This window comes from Cryptomeria japonica, chromosome 10, assembly GCF_030272615.1.
Source record: "Cryptomeria japonica chromosome 10, Sugi_1.0, whole genome shotgun sequence".
NCBI classification, from domain to species: domain Eukaryota; kingdom Viridiplantae; phylum Streptophyta; class Pinopsida; order Cupressales; family Cupressaceae; genus Cryptomeria; species Cryptomeria japonica.
The window spans coordinates 248,738,338-248,747,073 of NC_081414.1; positions in this window are offsets into that span (position 1 = coordinate 248,738,338).

Sequence of the window (8,736 nt, forward strand, 5' to 3'; positions counted from 1 at the left end):
CACTAAGTTTTAATCTCATTTATGTGAGCTAAATTTTATGCGTAAACCATGTGTACACCATTTTTTATGCTTATCCAACCTCCTAATCAGGTCCTTGGGGTCGTTTTTGCCTCCTCAGTTGATCTGGACAACCACTTCATCTTCAGGATCTCTTAAACTTATGATTTTGCATGCTTAACCAAAAATGCCACCAAAAGTACCAGAAACGCCACCATAGCAACCAAGAACGCTACCCTACCAACCAATAATGCCACTATGCATACCAAGAATGCCATAGTTCAGACCCCAGAGTGCTGACAAACTCACCAAGAGAGCTAACCTACATACTAAGAAAGCTAACCTAGAAGCCCAAAACATTGACCAATGCACCAGAAATTTTATGCAATTATCCCATAACGCTATGAAATGTACCAAAAATTATACCCAACATACTAGGGGTGCTAACCTGCACACCAAGAGAGCTGAACTGGTCTGGGAGACCCAGAAAGATCAACTTAGTGTTGTAAAGCCCTAGTTTAGATTATGTGATGTTCCTAGAGGTATGTGAAGTCTATTTTGAGTAATTTTAACTGGTTCATGATGTTCTATGATGTCTCATGATGTATTTTGTGCTCTGGTAAGTGAGTTCATGCCCTACTATTGAGGAGTTTCCTTATGAAAAGTTGCTCTAGTAAGAGGTCGTTGCCTTGTTGTTTGACGGTTGTTTCTATGACTCCAGTGGGATGTTTTGTACCTCGTTGTTGAGGATTTTTAGTAGTTTAGATGTTCTTATGTTTCATGTTCTTGCATTGGTACTATGTCTATGAGGAATTGTTGAAGGCTTTATGCTTGTAATGGTTCATATGTATGCTTTATGTGCAGTATGTTCTCAGTGATGTTATGTGTACTTGGGAGTCTTTTATGAGCATTATTTATGTGTTGTGATATTATTTCATGTGGTACCCTATGGCTTGGGATATTATTAGGGGAGTGGGCTTCCTTGTGATGACCGGGGTCACGTGAGTTAGGTTGTTTAACACCTAGACCGTCGGGGCACATTGGGAGTTTTCCTTTTTTTATAATTCAGTGAGAACATTTAATAATTGGTTGGCCTTGGGTTTCACCTAATAAGATAATTATATTTGGATTTAGGACATATGAGATGGAAATATAATCTCTCTTGTACTCACATAGGTTGAGATGGCTTCACATGTCTGTGAAGGAATTTTTTCACCCTTCTTTTGTGAGGGTAGCTTGTATGTCTATTAGGAGTATGGATTGTTCTTCTTTGTGAGTATAGCATACATGTCTACTATGGTCGCATATTTACCTTCTTTGTGAGGCTAGCACATAGGAGTGCGACTAGTAAGGATGACCATATTTCCTTCTATGTGAGGCAGCATGTGATGACTCTCCATTCCTACATGTGACCATGTCCATATGCCATGATTTATTGTACGCCTCTACAAGAGTTTATTATTGATTTCAACATTGTGATGTTATGTGATTATTGTTATGTTGAGTTCATATGTGCTATGTTGAGTCCCATGGTTGTTAGGTTTCAACCTAGGTCTTGAGTGATTGTTGGAACCCCACGTCATCTCCTAGCATCGGGGGTGGTTCCTATTTGGTTCCACATGGTCGAGTGGTTTGATGCCTTCTCCCATTGGGATATTCTTCATTGGAGTTGTGTGCATGGACATGGATTATATTGTTCTTCATTATGTTTAAATACTTGCACCTGATTCTATGTATTGTATTTCTCATGTATTCATAATGACATTGTATTAAGGAAAGGATCATGTACCTTGTAAAAGTAAATCTATGTAATGTGACATTGTAAGACTAGGAATTGTATGTAATAAAATGGTATTCATCGAATATGACATGAGTTATCCTATTGTATGTTTAAGGAAATTAATGTATGATTATTAGATGGAAATATGTTACTTGTTTAGATATCATGGATGTATGTTAATGTAATTGCATATGAAAGTATTCCTAATGTTACGCATAAGATTCCTAGATCTAAGTTAGTCTTAATGGAAATAAAGATTGATTATGAGATTAGTATTGTGATGTTTGGAAGGATATGTGTTAGATTTATGATGTTGGAAGGGATTGTTATATGGTATTAGGAACATTTGGTATTGTTTCTTAAAATGAATCTAGTTATTAGGATGTTACTCTTAAGTAGTGATGCTGAGATACCCTAGGGGAAAGATGATATGATATTTTATTCTGCTTGCGTAAATTTTGTTAAGATATATTATGCAACGTAGTAATTAAGATCATGATGTGATTGTAATTGATGTATTTAGTAGATATTGTATTTGATGTGCATTAGATGGATTCTAAGTTGCATATGTTGTTTAAAAGATGTGCATTTTAAAAAAATTGTCTCCATTCTAGATAGATTAGGTTTATTTCTCTAGGGTATTTTGGCAGGCATTACATCTTGTATCAGAGCCCATGTTCATACATTGGCTCCTCTGGTTTCACATGAGCCCATTTTGCATGTTGGCACTCTGCATGGGGTAGCCCAGCGGTTTATCCCTTCTTGTTATTTTATTTGCATTAGTTGATTTAACATTAGCTTATGGTCATTTTTGGTCTTTCTTAGACGAGATGTCTGCTAGAGGTAGAGTTTGTGGACATGGCTATGGTGGTCGCATGGGTACTCATAGGAACCCTCGTCCCAAGGTTTCTGAGGAGTCACACCAAGATGAGAAGCAACAGGAGCAGCCTGGAGGTGATGCAATTTCGTAGTTAGTCACTGCATTGCAGAATTTTCTTGACTGATTAGGACCAAGTCAGGAAGGGAATCGTCAGGAGGAGTATCAACATTCTCATCAAGAGAGAGAGAGAGTTCACGTTTACCATCGAGGAGAGTGGAGTTGGATCCAGATGCTAGTGTAGATATCCACTTGAGAGATCTCTTGCGATCTCCTCCTCATACCTTTGATGGTTCCAGTGGTGGCATGGAGGCAGAGACATGGTTGTTGGATTTGAATAGGTGTTTTTCTATGCACCTATATAAAAGTAATGCCAAAGAGATATGTGTGATCATGCATCTTCATTATTTTGGATCGACATGGTGGTAGACAGAAGAGCGTAAGCTACATATTGATATTGTGATTGTTTCATGGGAGATGTTCTGGAGCATTTTCATGCTTGTTTTCAATCAGACCACTTGAGGTAGAGGAAGGTTGATGATTTTCATGACTTGAGGTAGTAGTGTATATCATTTGAGAAGTACGAGTGAAGGTTCTTTGACCTTAAGCAGTATGTTGAGATAGATGATGATGAGTAGATGTCGATTCAACACTTTGTTAGAGGTCTCAATGACTGCATCAGTGGTGAGGTTCGGATGCATGAGCCTAAGTCATTAGAAGTAGCTGTAGAGAAGGCATGATTGGAAAAGGAGAACCTGACTTTAGCATCAAGATGTGTGTCAGGTGTGCATTCATTTAGTACTCCATTCTCAGTTGTGAGGAGTGCACAGATGTAGTCATCAAGCATTGCCAGGATTCATCCCTCTTCTTTTCATAGCAATCCATGATATCAAAAGAAGTATTCTCGGAACCAAATTTTGCATGTGGTTTGATATCTCAGTAGGATAGAGATCATGGTAGTAAGCATGATATACAATCAGCTCCTTCTCATCTAGCTCGTAGTTTCCAGTAGTCGAGTAGAGGAAATGTTCAACAATCTAGTGCACCTCCGAAGACTCAACGATTCACTAGAGGGAGTTGCTTCACTCGTGGGGCAGCTTGGTCATTATGCATCTAATTTCCCTCAAAGATCTACACAGATGTTAGGATAGAGACCAGCAGCTTCTGAGCCTATAGTAGGAGACACAGGGAGATCCCATCGTGTGTTTGTGGCAGTTGATAACCGTCAGGCCGAGCACAACACTAGAGTTGTTGAGACTACAAGTGAGATAGGTGGTATCTCTTGCTTTGTGCTATTTGATTCAGGTGCTTCTAATTCTTTCATTTCCAATTCAGTAGTAGAGCAATACGGGATTTTTTTGGAAAATCAAGGTGATAGGTGGCAAGTTGAGCTTACTACAGGGTCCAAGGTGGTAGTTGATTCCATGGTGCATGGTTGTGAGTTGGATTTGGGAGTTTGTACCACTTTAGTAGATCTTCATGTTCTTTCTTTGGGGTCTTATGGAGTTGTGCTTGGTATGGATTGGCTTGAGTCTCATCAGGAGTATTGATTGTCATGGTAAGAGAGTGTAGTGTTTGGATGATAGTGGGAAGTGTGTGGAGATAGTAGGTGTTCAGAGACCTGTTTCCCTTCTCATGAGTTCCACTATGCAGTTGAAGTGGTGTGCACGGCGAGGATGTCAGTTCTTTGCAGTTAGAGTGAATGGGTTATATGAGGGAGTGAATCGTGATGATCTCCTTCGTCAGCATCCCATTCTTCAGGAGTTTGCAGATGTCTTTCCTAGTGAGATTCTAGGTTTTCCGCTGAAGCGCAACATCGATTTTTGGATAGCCTTGGTTCCAGGTGGAGCCCATATCGAAGGCTCCTTATCGGATGACCACTTAAGAGTTGAGTGAGTTGAAGTTGCAGCTTGAGGAGTTATTAGCTAAGGGATTCATTTGCCTCAGTGTCTCACCATGGGGTGCACCCATATTGTTTGTGAAGAAAAAGGATGGATCTCTTAGGCTATGCATTGATTACAGATAGCTTAATAAGAAGGTGGTGAGGAACCGATATCATTTGCCTAGGATTGATGATTTATTTATTTAGATCAAAGATGCAAAGGTCTTTTCCAAGATAGACCTTAAGTCAGGGTATCACCAGCTAAGGATTCATGAGGTGGATATTCATCACATAGCTTTTCGTACTAGATATGGTCACTATGAGTTTACAGTGGTTCCTTTTGGTCTCACTAATTCTCCATCAGTTTTTATGAGCTTGATGAATGGGGTTTTTAGGACATATCTTGATAGATTTGTGATTGTATTCTTGGATGACATATTGGTTTTCTTGAGGTCAGTAGAGGAGCATGAGCAGCACATGAGATAGGTTTTACAATATTTGTGAGATAATCAGTTGTACGCCAATGTGGCGAAGTGTGAGTTCTTCCAGCCGGAAGTGGGATATCTCAGACATGTCATTTCAAGAGAGGGCATTGCAGTGGATCCTTCTAAGAACCAAGCTATTATGGATTGGCCAGCACCCACTAATGTGGGAGAGGTCTGTAGTTTCATGGGTCTAGCAGGATATTATCACAGTTTTGTGTAGGATTTTTCAAGGATTGCTCATCCCATCACTTCTCTTCAATGGAAAGGGAAGAAATTTGTATGGTCAGATTAGTGTGAGATAGCTTTCAGGATCCTTAAGGAGCGTTTGACTAGTGCACCTATTCTTGCAATACCAGATCCGTTAGGTGATTTCATAGTGTGCATAGATGCGTCCTTGGAGGGTCTTGGAGCGGTTCTTATGCATGATGGCAGAGTGATTCCATATGAGTCACACAAGCTTAAAGATCATGAGTTGAACTACCCTACTCATGATTTAGAGCTAGCAGTTGTGGTTCATGCTTTGGTTCATTGGAGGCACTTTCTCCTTGGGCATCGATTTGATCTACACAATGATCACTATAGCTTGCAATACATTTTCACGAAGCTGAATTTGAATGCTAGGCTGGGGTGCTAGATGGAGTTGTTATGTGAGTACAATTTTCACGTGAGATACATCCAAAGTAAGGAGAATGTGGTAGCAGATGCCTTGAGTCATAGGAGGTACGAGGTTTCAATGGTGTCTCTTAGTGTTGACTTGAGGTGCATGATTCTTAGTGCCCTTCCTTTAGACAGTTGGTATCAAGAGGTTAGTGCACAGATTGCATCAGGGAGAGCTTTGGATGGCAGATATGCAGGTTATTCCTTGGAGTCTGATGGTATTATTCAACATTTAGGATGCATATATGTTCTACCTTCAGATGGTCTTCGAGCCTTGATCTTATCTAAGGCCCATCGTGCACCTTACTCGGCACATCCAGGTGTCAAGAAGATGCACGCATATTTGCGATAATTGTATCATTGGGAAGGTATGTGGCATGTTGCTCAAAGTGTTAGTGTGTGAATGTAGAGCACCAACATCTAGCAGGTTTGTTGCACTCGAACTTGGTTCCAGAGTGGAAATGGGACATTATATCTATAGATTTTATTGTTGGTTTTCCTATGTCTTCGCGTCAGCATGATGCTATTATGGTCACCATTGATAGGTTGACCAAGGTGGCACATTTCTTACCGATCAGATCATCCTATATAGTAGCGTCAGTGTCTCATATTTTCTTGGAGCAGATTGTGATGTTGCATGGTATTCCTCGACGAATCATTTCAAATCGAGATCCAGTGTTCACCTCAGCATTGTGGACGACTCTTAAGCATGATTTGGGAGCACAGCTGAAATTTAGTTTGGCATATCATCTAGAGATAGATGGTCAGACAAAGAGGGTGAATCAGGTGTTGGAGGATATGTTGAGGATGTACGTCATGGACCAGAAGTCTAGATGGGAGGAGTATATTAATTTAGTGGAGTTTACCTATAATGGTTATCATAGTTCAATTGGCATGTCTCCTTTCCAGACGTTGTATGGTAGGAATTTTTGTACACTCTTGAGTTGGGATAGATTGGAAGATAGAGTACTACTAGGTTCAGAGATGTTGTAGGACATGGAGCAACAAGTGGTGTGTATCAGAGAGCATTTGGCAGCGGCACAGTGATGGGGAGGGGAACTCAAAGAGAGTCAAGAATGTTCCAATAGGAAGTTGAGTGATGTCTTAATGGGATCCCTTCATTCTACACTAGTCTAGGAACCAATCAAAACTTGCAAACTCTCTAGGAGTCTCCCAATCAGAATGTGCTCACTGACTGCTCAGCCATGGTTGAGATTCACAAGGGTAAATCAAACCTTACTCTATTAAACATCTAATATATGCTTGTAGGGGTTGTAGAAGATGTCTTTAAGGTTTTTCCAAACCAATCCACTAATATTGTGATTGGGTTTCATTCATTTCTTCGTCGCTCTTTCTTTTCCCTATTTTCTAGGCCTAGTAGCCCTATAGCCCCAATTAGCCCTACCTAACCGGTTTTTGTGGAATTTCTCAAAATTGTCTCAAAGAACCAATAAAAATATTTTATGATCTTAGTACCCTTTTGGAAGAAATTTGAGATTCATCAGGTGAGGAAACTAGGTCTGTTCGTATAGGTACGAAACCCAAAAATGCCATATTTGAAGGGTTTTTGGGTCTTTTTGGTCTTCTTCTAAGGGTTTAATATCTTTCTTGATCTACCACACCTCCAAACTTCCACAAAGGCTCTGCCACACCCCACTTACTCATACCAAATATTTGGCATCTTCAAACCTGATCATCCCTGCAAGCACTTACAAAATTTCAATCATTTCCTAACCAGGCTATGACTAAGCTCGCCTAGGAAATGATGTCCAATGGCCTTACAATGACCTCCAAATCAAAAAAAAGATAATTTATAGTGTAAAAAGGTTCCATGGCTCTATTCCCAATGTTTGTTGAGGGAAACTCAAAGGACTTCAAGCTCGAACCATGTTTGGGCCTCTAAAACCCTTGCTCAGGCGGAGAGCAATATAAAATCAAAACTCAATTCAAACCTGCAACAAAGACTAACTCAAATGATTCCTAAGCACTAAAATAACATGTACAAAGAAATTATCAAATAATAGCAATGAAATCAATCCATGAAGTATGGACTGCTGCTCCAAATTTAAGAAAATACAAGGTAAAAATTGGAAAATGGTCTTCAAAATGTATTGTGATTTTTTCCAGGTGTTCGCCAACCAGATTACATTCATACTCAAGGAATTTACATGCCATTTTGATCCTAAATAACTCTCCATTAGTTTCTTAACCACCAATTTTCTCAAACTTTTAAAAAGTTGCTCAAAGTTATAAAATGTTGTTAAGCAACATTGACAACTTTTGCCAAAAAGTGCATTTTTGCATTTCATGCTTTGTCTCTCATTCTACACCTCCTAGGATGACTTAAAACCACTAACATGACATGTCTCAATGGAAAATAAAGATTTTCAAGATGTTTGACACCAAAATGCACGTTTATGCCATTTTAGGCTTACAAGGGCTTATAACCCAAAATTGAGTAAATGCATGATCCCATTGACATTCAAACTCCGAATGCATAGAAAACACACATGTGGACCTATGAGGAGTATATTATTCACAAACCAAAACAAACCTAAAGAATAACACACCAAGATGTAGAAAATGCACTCAAAACTAGGTGCTCCTACACCACACAAGATAGACAGAAGAAATATTCAAATGCTCACCATGTGCACAGGCAGCTTGCGGTTAGAGATAAGGTGTTTTTGAGAGTGTGTCCTCTATCTACTCCAACTATAATAATAACTCTATTTGAAATCTCAACCCAAAATTTGGACATTCAACTGGTAAAGTTACAATTTTCATGGCTAGCGTTCATTTAGTTATCAATCCAGGGACGTAAAACTTGAAATGGGTCTGCACTATATATGCACTAAGCTCCTTCAATGGCTATTTTGCATTGCTACAGTAACTAACATTATGCAGAAAGGAAAGGCAAGAATGGAAATCATAGAAGGCTATAGGAAAACTTATAAAAACAATGCTGGAATGATCTAATATAAATAACAGAAATCACTCTATTCTGGCTTGGCTGCAAGAACAGTCAACAGATCTATTTCCAGTGGCTACAGGAACA